The sequence below is a fragment of the Haliaeetus albicilla genome, chromosome 25, assembly GCF_947461875.1.
Source record: "Haliaeetus albicilla chromosome 25, bHalAlb1.1, whole genome shotgun sequence".
Classification (NCBI taxonomy): Eukaryota; Metazoa; Chordata; class Aves; order Accipitriformes; family Accipitridae; genus Haliaeetus; species Haliaeetus albicilla.
Window position 1 is genome coordinate 15,001 of NC_091507.1, and position 12,351 is coordinate 27,351.

Sequence of the window (12,351 nt, forward strand, 5' to 3'; positions counted from 1 at the left end):
CATGATTCCGGCAACACTATGGTTGCCAGGGGAGGAAAATCCTCTTAATACCATGGTGGCTGTAGGTTCTTTCCAGATGAACCTTTTAGGTATAGATGGTTTGAAGGGTAGACAGTGGCTTGACACCCAGGGAAACTCATGGTCTTTTGGTGTCCCTCAGATTAGACAGTTAGCCAAAATATCTAGCATGGAGGTTGCGTCTATTGCAAGCAGCACCTACCCTTCCCCCTTCCAAATTGACAAATGTTAAACCCTACCTAGTGCCTCTAGGAGCAAGAGAAGGAATCGTGCCAGTTTTGGAGGATTTAAAGAAACAATGGGTTTTAGTTCCTACTCACTCCCCCTTCAACTCCCCAGTATGGCCAGTCCGAAAACCAAACGGTAAATGGAGATAGACAGTAGATTACAGGAGGCTCAATGCCAACACAGGTCCACTAACAGCTGCTGTACCAAACATTGCTGAATTGATTGCTGCCATTCAGGAACAATCCCACCCTGTCATGGCAACAATCGATGTTAAGGATATGTTTTTTATGGTCCCTTTACAACCTGAGGACTGGGATCGCTTTGCTTTCACCTGGGAAGGACAACAGTACACCTTTACACGACTGCCCCAAGGATACAAGCAGTCCCCCACGCTGGCTCACCATGCTCTAGCACAAGAGTTGGAAACAATTCCCATAAAAGCAGAGGTAAAGATCTATCAATATATAGATGATGTGCTCATAGGAGGAAGGCAGATAGAAGAAGTTAGAGAAACCCAGAATGCCATCATCACCCATTTGGAAAGTATAGGGCTGACAATTCCACCTGAGAAGATCCAGACTCCTTCAAGTGAGGTAAAATTCTTAGGAATCTGGTGGAAGGGAGGCATGACGTGTATCCCACTGGATACCCTTTCCTCTCTTGAGCAGATTAAGATGCCAGAGTCAAAGAAAGACTTACAGCATGTACTAGGGTTGGTCGTATTCTGGAGGAAACACATTCCTGATTTCTCAATTATTGCTAGACCCCTGTATGACTTGTTGCGAAAGAGAGCTCAGTGGGAATGGACTCAGGTCCATGATGAGGCTTTACAGTTGTTGGTGCTTGAAGCGAATGCCTATCAGGCTCTTGGTCCCATTCACCCAACAGACCCGGTTCAAATTGAGTGGGGATTTGCCAAGACTGGACTGTCAATCCATTTGTGGCAAAAGGGTCCAGAGGGGCCTGTTCGGCCCATTGGGTTTTATTCTCGTAGCTTTAAAGATGCTGAAAAAAGGTACACGACTTGGGAAAAGGGTCTATTTGTAGTTAGTTTAGCTTTGAGAGAAGCCGAACGGACTATCCGGCAACAATCTATAGCGCTCAGAGGTCCATTTAAAGTGATCAAAGCAGTTTTGGCAGGAACTCCACCCCCTGATGGGGTGGCCCAGAGAGCCTCTGTGTGAAAGTGGTATGCACAAATAGAACACTACTGTGAAATCTTTTCTGTATCGGAAGGAGCCACAAAATTGTTAAATATACAAGATGAGATAGAGACACCTCCGAGCTTTTCCCTGTAATAGAATTAGCTCCTCCGTTTTCTGGACAATTGCAAAATGTCTGGTTCACGGATGCCTCGTCAAAGCGAGAGGGAAAAGTCTGGAAATACCGAGCTGTGGCACGTTGAGTAGATACCAAGGAACAGATCATTACCGAAGGAATAGGTAGTACACAAGTAGGAGAACTAATTGCTGTGTGGAGTGTCTTCCAGCACGAGGCTAAATCTGCTTCTTCTGTCTATATCTATACTGACTCTTATGCTGTGTTTAAAGGCTGCACTGAATGGCTTCCATTCTGGTAACAAAACAGGTGGGAGGTCAATAGGAGGATACCTGTATGGCAAAAAGAAAAATGGCAAGATATTCTCACCATTGCCAGACAAGGAAAATTTGCAGTAGCATGGGTAGCATCTCACCAACCAGATGATGCCCCGGTGAGCCAATGGAATGCTAAAGTGGATGAACTGGCCCGGCTAGCTCTCCTACAAAGCACCCAGATAGTGGAAAATTGGGAACGCCTGTTAGAATGGCTACATGTAAAACGAAAACATTCAGGAGCTAAAGACCTCTATTGTGAAGCACAAGCCCGAGGGTGGCCAGTTACCAGGGAAGAATGTAAAACTTGCGTGTCCTCCTGGGAGCAGTGCCGCGTCCGTTTGGACAGACACCCGCTGGAGGGTGACCCCCTGCATTTGAGAGAGGGAAAAGGCCTATGGGAGGCTTGGCAGATTGATTATATCGGTCCCTTTCGGAGGTCAGAGGGAAAATACTACATACTGGTAGGTGTGGAGATAGTATCTGGACTAGTGCAAGCTAAAGCGTGTGCTAAGGCAACAGGAAAAAGCACAATAAAAGCTCTAAAAGAATGGTTTGGAATTTTCCCCAAGCCACAATCAATCCAATCAGATAACGGCTCACATTTCACAGGCAAAGTAGTCCAGGAATGGGCAGCCCAGGAGGGAATTTCGTGGGTGTTCCATACTCCGTATTACCCACAAGCAAATGGAATTGTGGAAAGAACAAACGGTCTGCTAAAACGCTTTCTCAAACCGCACAAGCCAGGATGGACTGAGAGAGTGTGGGATGCAGTGACCAGTGTTAATAGTCGCTGGGGAGTAAATGGATGTCCAAAGATCACAGCATTCTGCCCAAAAGCTCCAACAATCATGCCAGCCCCGCATGGTCCTGACCACCCCAGCAACCCATCTCATTTCCCAGGACAACCTGTCCTGGTCGAACTTCCCACAGTGGGCACTGTGCCTCTGGTGTTGGACACACCCCTTAACAAATATACCTGGAAGGCCAAAGATGCCTGTGGAAAAATTAATAAGATTCATACTAGATTGATTGTCCCTTCTTTCTAACCCGAGAAGCAAATTTGGTTTTGTTTCACTTTCAGGGAGAAGCAAGCAACACAGACGTACCCACAGAAGAAGAGAAGCAGACACGATGTTATTTGTAATTATGTTATATTGGGGATTTATCTATGAGGGTGAAGGGAAACCAATTCCCCCACCTCCCCTTATCCCATATGATCCCTTTAAGGACAATGAATTTGTCCTGTTAGCAAAAGCTGTAAGCCAGGCCTTTAATCTGAGTCATTGTTGGGTTTGTGGAGGACCTTTAGGGTTGTCAAGTTGGCCATGGACCTCCACATCCCTCACTCCAGCACAACTTGTAAGCAATTACAGTGAAACTGACAGTACCACCTGGGACGATGGCGAAACATGGCCAATTCAATTTCCTACTGTGGGTAGATATTGTTTAAATCGCACCCAGAAGGGAGGGGTCAATGTCGGAGAAAGCAGGTGTCAAAGGACACTCACACATTGATTGGTTAATAAAGAGGCAGGGGTTTACATATGGATTTGGCTGGACGAAACCGGACACAGTAAAGCATTCAAAGGGTTTTGGTTGAACAAAAATGAAACCTTCTCTTTCCGATGGTCTAGAAGCCACGTTTATCATCAAATTTGTAAGTGGAAGAACCATACTGGTGCCTGGTATTGTACCGGCCAGACAAACAGCAACAGACCAACTGTATTTTACAGTCCTTTGGGAAATAAGAACACAACTTATTTCCAATTGCCAAAGACTTCAGATGGACCATTTGCTAACGGTGCCAAAGCCAGAAAGGGCCATTATTGGATTTGTGGACATACTGCCTACAACCAACTACCAGCGAATTAGTCAGGGATTTGTTATATAGGGTTTATCCGACCTCTGTTTTTCCTTCTTCCAGAGATGGGTGGCCCTGGATTGGGAGTGAGACTATATGATAATTTGGGAAACGAAAGGATTGCACGCAGCGAGCGAGATGTTGACGTTAAAATAGGAGGAACACAAAGGTGGAGGGAAAATGAGTGGCCCCCTGAAAGAATAATTGAGCATTATGGGCCTGCCACTTGGAATCCCAGTGAACCAATATCAGGGGCACAAGAACCGATTTATAATTTGAACCACATAGTATGATTGCAAGCAGTTTTAGAAATTATTACCAATAAAACTGCTAATGCTATAGACCTTTTAACCCAACAATCTCGACAGGTGCGTGCTGCAATCCTTCAACACCGTATGGTTTTGGATTATTTACTAGCTGAAGAGAGAGGAGTATGTGGGAAATTAAATGTTTCTAACTGTTGTTTAGAATAGACGATGTAGGTGAAGTAGTTCTTCAACTGACCTCAGATATCAGGGAACTAGCCCATGTCCCCATTCAAACATGGAACGGATGGAACAGCAATCTATGGTCTTGGTTACCTGGAGCATCATGGGTAAAACAGCTTCTGTTTTACCTGTTATGTGCATTTGTTGTTTTGATGTTTGTGCCATGTGCTATTCCCTGTTTTATTCAATTAATCCAACACGTTGTATCTAACATGCAATTTGTACCTGCTGCTTCGCCTGATGGTGTAAACCAGATTCGTGTTGTTTGCCAATCAAAGCATGTGACTGTATCAAATTTTTAGGCCCATGCGCTCTGGGCTGGGGGCATGGAACTGCGTAAACGCCCCTTCTCACTCAGGTTAGTCACACCACCATTTTTAGCTCCGTAATTAGCCAAAATGTATACCCTTCTTATACTCTACCTTGTGGCAGTTGTTTTGTGGTCTTTTTCGATATATATGTGTTTGGCTTGTAAGTGTACTGGGTGGGTTTGGAACTTTGTGGCAGCTATTTTGTTGGTCTTTGCTATATTTTTCTTTGTGGTATGCACGTATTGGTCTTGTAAGGGTCCGGGTAAACCATCTTGTAATTGTACTTGTTTGTGTGGACAACCACCCTCTCCCCCTCCCCATTCTGGAAGACCAGGAGCACCTTCCTAGGCCCGACCGGGGACACGTTTTAGTAGATATTGTTATCGCTATTGCTATCTTAAGATGTGTTTTAGTGGAATAGTGGTTAATCATTGTTATGTAGGACTACTGTTCATTTACCTTTGTTCAAATTTGGGAGAAAAGCTTCTAGATCCAAATGGCGCATGTACCTGAGGATAAGGGGGCATAGAGAACAGCTTTTCCGCCGCGCATGCGGACTCTAACGCCGGCAAACCGCGTGGACCGCTAGAGCTGAGACCATTTTGTAGCATACTGCTGGCAAAATGACGGAGTATGACTATGTGTTTGCATTGATTCCAATTTATTATATACCCTTTGCTTTAATAATGGTTATCTTAATAGTTCTTTTAATACTTCTCTTTTGTCCTTGTAGCTGTTCACCATGCGAACGGTCGCCATGTCCTGTTATTGACTCTTTGTAACCCTGAGATATGCTTTAATATTGTAGAGTTAGTCAAATTCATAATACTTAATTGTTCTGACACGCTAAGAAGATGTTATTGGTTATTAGATGCTGTTGTTTAACCTACTTAGGAATGTTATAAGTAAGATAAGTGTTATGATATTGTTGTTCGTCCATGTTGTTGTTTAATGTAGAAGTATTGTAGTAACATAGAATAAGCCTCGAAAAGCCAAATCATCTTATTTTAACCTTTTATTTTTGTTTTTGCTGTACTATGGAAATTTGTTAACTTGGTTATATCGTTGTAGCATGCACTTTTTCCCTCTTTCTCTCTCTACACCTTTACTTTCTACGCCACGATGAGGACAGCAACGTTGAGCCACGGGGTGGATGTGAGAGACTGTGCTGAATTGCTGACTCACATTGCCGCTGCCTCAATATCCTGCTGTTATAGGGGAGAATGGGAGGGACTGTGCTGAATTACTGAATCAAGGTGCTGCTGCCCCAATATCCTGCTGTTGTAGGGAAGTACGCACAAGACATCCCCGAAGAAACCACCACACCTGCGCCTGCCGAGCTGTGCTTGCCCAATAGGGTAATGAGCTCTGTGGAAATGGGTGGACTTTTCCAAAAAATTGTGGGGACTGGGACAATAAGAGAACTGCGTGCTCCCCTCTCAAAAACGGAAGACCCGAACATGGAAAACATCAGAAGGACTGTGACACCTGGCTCTCAAGGAGAGACACCTGACTGGCAGCAGAGGAACCCGACCCTCCATCACCGGCATCGGAACCGACTCAGCGGGACATTGCTGGCTTCGTGGTGGTGCTAACTAGTCTTGCTACCTCTCTTCCGTTCGCTTGCTTAGGTCTGCCTCTTTTTCTCCTTCCTCACTCCGTTCTATCGCAGCTATTGGTTATTGTAGGAAATAAAAGTTGTAAGGTTGTACAGTATCTGACCTCGTTCGTGTCTTCATCTCGCTCTCGGGATCATTTAACAACCCTCCCCGATATTGGATACGGACACCCTAACCCGACACCCTAACCCAAAACCCTAACCCTATCCTGACACACTTCCCTAACCCGACACCCTAACCTCTAACCCTAACCCCGACACCCCTAACGCTATCCCTTAACCCTAACACGACACCCTAACATGACACCCTAACCCTCACCTGACACCCTAACGCTATCCCTTAAGCCTAACCCTAACCCGACATCCTAACCCGACACCCTAACCCCTAACCCTATCCCTTAACCCCTAACATGATACCCTAACCCTAATGGCCCTGACCCTAATGGCCCTAACCCTAACCCCTAACATGATACCCTAACCCCTAACCCTAATGGCCCTAACACCCTAACCTGAACCCTAATGGACCCTAACTCGACACCCTAACCCTAATGACCCTGACACCCTAACGCCTAACCCTAACGACCCTGACACCCTAACGCCTAACCCTACTGGACCCTAACCGGACACCCCAACCCTAACCACTAACCCGACACCCCATCCCCCAACCCTAACGACCCTAACACCCCAACACCGCAACCCTAACCCTAATGGACCGTAACCCGACACCCCAACACCCTAACCACTAACCCGACACCCCAACCCTAACAACCCTAACCCCTAACCCTACTGGACCCTAACCCAAACCCTAATGGACCCTAACCAGACACCCTAACCCTAACCACTAACAGGACACCCTAACCCGAGACCCTAACCCTAACGGCCCTAACCCTAACACCACACCCTAACCCCTCACCCCCACCTGACACCCCCACCCCTAACCCCTCACCCTCAACCTAACCCGACACCCTAACCCCTAACCCTAACGCCTAAGCCTAACCCGACACCCTAACCCTAAACTGACACCCTAACCCCTAACCCTAACCCCTAACTCTAAACTGACACCCTAACCCCTAACCCTAAGGGCCCCTAACCCGAACCCTACTGGACCCTAACCCTAACGGACCCTAACCCTAACGGACCCTAACCCTAACAAACAGCCTAACCATAACCCTAACCCCCTAACCCTAAACCGACACCCTGACCCCGAACCCTACTGGACCCTATCCCCTGAACCCGAACCCTAACGGACCCTAACCCGACACCCTATCCCCTAACCCTACTGGACCCTAACCTGACACCCTATCCCCTAACCCCGAACCCTACTGGACCCTAACCCCAACACCCTATCCCCTAACCCTAACCCCAAACCCTACTGGACCCTAACCCCAACACCCTATCCCCTAACCCCAACACGACACCCTAACCCTAACCCCTAACCCCCAACCCGACACCCCAACCCTAACCCTAATGGCGCCCTAACCCCAACATGACACCCTTAACCCTAACCTGACAGCCTAACCGTAACCCGACACCCTTAACCCTAACCTGACAGCCTAACCGTAACCCGACACCCTTAACCCTAACCTGACAGCCTAACTGTAACCCGACACCCTTAACCCTGACAGCCTAACCGTAACCCGACACCCTTAACCCTAACCTGACAGCCTAACCGTAACCCGACACCCTAACCCTAACAAACAGCCTAACTGTAACCCGACACCCTAACCCTAACAAACAGCCTAACCGTAACCCAACACCCTAACCCTAACCCGACACCCTAACCCTAACCCGACACCCTAACCCTAACCCCCTAACCCTAATGACCCTGACACCCTAACTCCTAACCCTAAGGGCCCCTAACCCTAACCCGACACCCTAACCCTAACCCCTATCTTTAAACCCTACCACTAACCCTAATACTAACACGCAAACCCTGACCCTAACCTGACACCCTAACCTGACTCCCTAACCCGCCACTCTAACCCTAAACACTAACAGCCCTAAGCCTAACCCTAGCCCACGTCCAGCCACCAGAGGGCGCTGTCCCACCACTCATACTGCTCTCTGGTGAGGCCCCACCCACTTGGTGTAACCCTTATTAGGGTTCCTCTACAGTAGGGTTTCCAGGGACTAGGGTTCCAGGGGACTAGGGGTAGTGCAGCCTAGGGTTCCGCAATGCTAGGGTTAGGGATGTTTAGGGTTGTGGTTAGGGATCCCCGGTGTAGGGTTAGGGCAGTCTAGGGTTAGGGGTCCCTGGCGTCTACAGTGCCTGCGAACGCGGGGACCCCAGACCCTGGGGGACCCCTACCCATAGCCCTGCAGAGCCCTAACCAGAACCCTATGGACTGGGGGGCCTAAGTGGGGGTCCCCCACTGGGGTTAGGGTGGGGTTCTATGTCTAAGAGGTCCCCTTACCATAGAGTGCAGGGGGGTGTAATCTCGGAGTACCCCCTCATTAGGGTTAGGGTGGGGTTCTATGTCTAAGAGGTCCCCTTACCATAGAGTGCAGGGGGGTGTAATCTAGGAGTACCCCCTCATTAGGGTGGGGTTCTAGGTCAAGGTGGTACCCTAAGCTAACTAAAACTGTAGGGGAGGAGCACGTGGCAGCTGTTACCCTAATTGATTAGTATGGGGAGAGTTCCAGCTTATTCTAATTATTGCACTGGGGGGGTGTGTAGGGGTGTGCAAATTAGAGGGTAGAGCTCGGGGATGGAGTAGGTAGTGGGGGCAGGGTGCCTAATTAGGGGGTGGTGGTTGGGGAAGGATTACCTACTGGGGGTGGAGCTGCTAATTAGGGGGCTGGTGCTTGGGGCAGGGCCTGCTAATCCCAGGGCAGGGGCTGGGGAGAGCCCACTAACACCAGGGGTGGGTGCTTGGGGGTGGACTTACCTCATGAAGTGGTAGGTGGGTGGGGAAGGTGTAGATAATCTGTAAAAAAAAAATATTAAGAATATGTAAGTTTGGTGCAGCAGTAGAAATTGGCTTCCTGCCCAGGAGCAAGTGTTTTCTTCTTTGTTTTTTTTTTTTTAACTTCTTGCTCCTAGGGAGTCTACCAATTTCTACTGCTTTTTTAAAAAATGTTTACTTTTAAACTTAAAATTACATTTAAGCGCAGCAGTAGTGCCAATTTTCAAGTTAAGCGCAGCAGTAGTGCCAATTTTCAAGTTAAGCGCAGCAGTAGTGCCAATTTTCAAGTTAAGCGCAGCAGTAGTGCCAATTTTCAAGTTAAGCGCAGCAGTAGTGCCAATTTTCAAGTTAAGCGCAGCAGTAGTGCCAATTTTCAAGTTAAGCGCAGCAGTAGTGCCAATTTTCAAGTTAAGCGCAGCAGTAGTGCCAATTTTCAAGTTAAGCGCAGCAGTAGTGCCAATTTTCAAGTTAAGCGCAGCAGTAGTGCCAATTTTCAAGTTAAGCGCAGCAGTAGTGCCAATTTTCAAGTTAAGCGCAGCAGTAGTGCCAATTTTCAATTAAGTTTAGATTTTGCAGTACTGCTGCGCTTAAGTGCTATAGTACTGCAAAATCTAAGGTTAAGAGCAGCAGTACTGCAAAGTTACAGTAGGAAATGGCTTCTGCCCTGGGAGTAAATTTTTTACTTTCATTTTATAATTCTTTACTGCCAGAGCCTGAGCCATCTGCTACTGCTCTTTTGTTTAAAATTTAAGTTTCACAGTAGCCACCTCAAAGTTTCACAGTAGCCACCTCAAAGTTTCACAGTAGCCACCTCAAAGTTTCACAGTAGCCAACCTCAAAGTTTCACAGTAGCCAACCTCAAAGTTTCACAGTACAGTTTCACCATAGCAACTTTCAAGCTTCACAACAGCAACTTCAAAGTTTCACTATACCAACTTTCAAGTTTTAGAATACAGTTTCACAATAGCAACTTTACATTTTTACAATACAGTTTTACAATAGATTTGTAAAACAGCAACTTCAAAAATTGCAAAACAAAATGGCTTCCACCATAATAGTAAATTTTTTATTTTTTTTCTTAATTACACCCAGGGACAGTGCCATATCCTACTGCTTTTTATTATTGTTTCACATAGTTTTTAAATACAAAGTTTACAGACCATGTTCTGAGTTTACAGACCATGTTCCAACGCATCAGTCTTTTCCACATTCCTCACTGCGATTATGTCTGTTGCTGCACATCCAGAAGTTTTACTCCCTGAGGTGACATTACCTGCACGATCCCAGTTCGCAAGTAGAAAAGGAGTTAGCTCTGCTCCTCTTCACAGGCTGTCCACTTCCACACCTAAGCACAAAAACAAAAATTGAAAAATATCATTACATCACAAAGTACAAAGAGCACCCAAATATTTTACAAACACACCACAGAAAAATACAGTTACACTCACGCACTTCACAACCCCGGCCTACTCCATGCTGGCCATCTAGTCCAACTCCCCCCACCCTTCGCCCACAAAATCCTCAACTGTCTTCCAAAGACCATCCGCTGACCAATTTAATTCCCTGCACTAACTGGCAATTACCACGTTCCAGGGGAGCGCTCCACGGGAGTGCCGTTCCCGGGACCCTTGAAAAAAATTGTCCTGCCTACCAAAACCCCGGCCCGAGCCTGACCCCCATCCGAACATTGTCGATGAACATAGCCTCACAGAGCAGCCAGAACTGGGGGGGGGGGGGGGGGGGGGACCAAACCTGGCTGGGGGAAAAAAAAAAAATCCACCAGCTAGGGTTTTTTTATTTTAATGGGATTTTTTTTCCAATTCTAATTCCCTGCAAAACATCTCACCTGTACAACCTGAAAGGAAAAAAACATTAAAAAGTCAAAACACATAACCCTACAAGGTTACACACATTCACAACACACTACACATTGACATCGCATACACACAAGCCCTTGCTCTCAACTCATCCATCCAACTAACTGCCACCTCCAAGGGGCCATGGCCCTGTGGTTCTGGCACCAGGGGACTCAAAAATGGCCCTGCCTGCCAAAACCCTGGCCCGAGCCTGACCCCCGTCCGAACATTGGCCATGAACATCGCCTCACAGAGCGGCCAGGACCGGGGCAAAAAAACCCCCACAGCTAGGGGCAAAAAAAAAAATCCCCTGGCTGGGGATTTTTTATTCTAATTGTATTTTATTTTTTCCTGATTGCCTAACAAACATCTCTACATCCACCCTGCAAGAGACCACTAAAAAGCTAAACCACATAACCCCACAACGTTACACACATTCACAACACACCACTCATTCAGATCACACGCACACTAGCCCTCACTCTCAACTAACCCATCCAGCCGCCAAAGGGTGTCAAGAGGCCATCGCCCCTTACTCGCAGCACCCGGGGCCTCAAGAATCACCCTGCCTGCAAAAACCCTGGCCCCAGCCCAACCTCCTTCCAACCTCCCCACAAACTGCCCTTCCATTGCAGCAACGCTTCAACATGCACCATCTGCACCATACACAGATTTTCAACCAGATACTTAGCTTTCATAGTGGCGCTTGTCACAGTCTAACCTCCATAGCAGCCACATCGCCTAAACGCAAGGTTCCTTCAAATGCCTCGTGCCCCGTGATCACCTGCAAAACCAACACACAAAACTCTTGAATACAAACTTTACCCTCAGCATAAAAAAATCCTCCACAGCTCCAAACTCCTGCTTCGTGCCTATTCCAAAAACAAAAACCTCAATGCCTTAACCATTTCTAAAAGCTTACCACAAAGTGTCCACATAAACAAATATTAACACCCATGCCCACTTACTGCCTTACTATATTCTACCTCCCAATCCACTTGCAATCCACTCCCCTACTGACATGCAATGACTCAAAAATCATTTAACCCTCAATGCTGACAAACTAGACATATCAAGATTTCACCCACAGATTCTTATCGCTGTTCCACCTACCCCTGACTCTAGATACCCCAGGCAGAGCAGCTCCAAGCCAAACACACCCGTGCACAAACACACACAACACAGAACACTACCAACAAGGCGATTCAAAGAGAGAGAAAACTCTCAGCAAGAAGAATGACGACCCCCGGACGGGAGGTGCCATCTGGAAAATTGACCTAAAGCGCCCACAAACCACAAAGCGAGGAGGCTCTACAACAGCCCCAAGGAAGAAGAGGCAAAAGTAAGAGCCTTTTACAAGATCAAACCCGTCAAAACCAAGATGATGGATGCGCCAGAAGCCTGGCGTCGAGACCTAAGGATGTCAGGATGCGGGGAAGAAGTCCCAGTCCGAGAAAATGGATGGCTAGA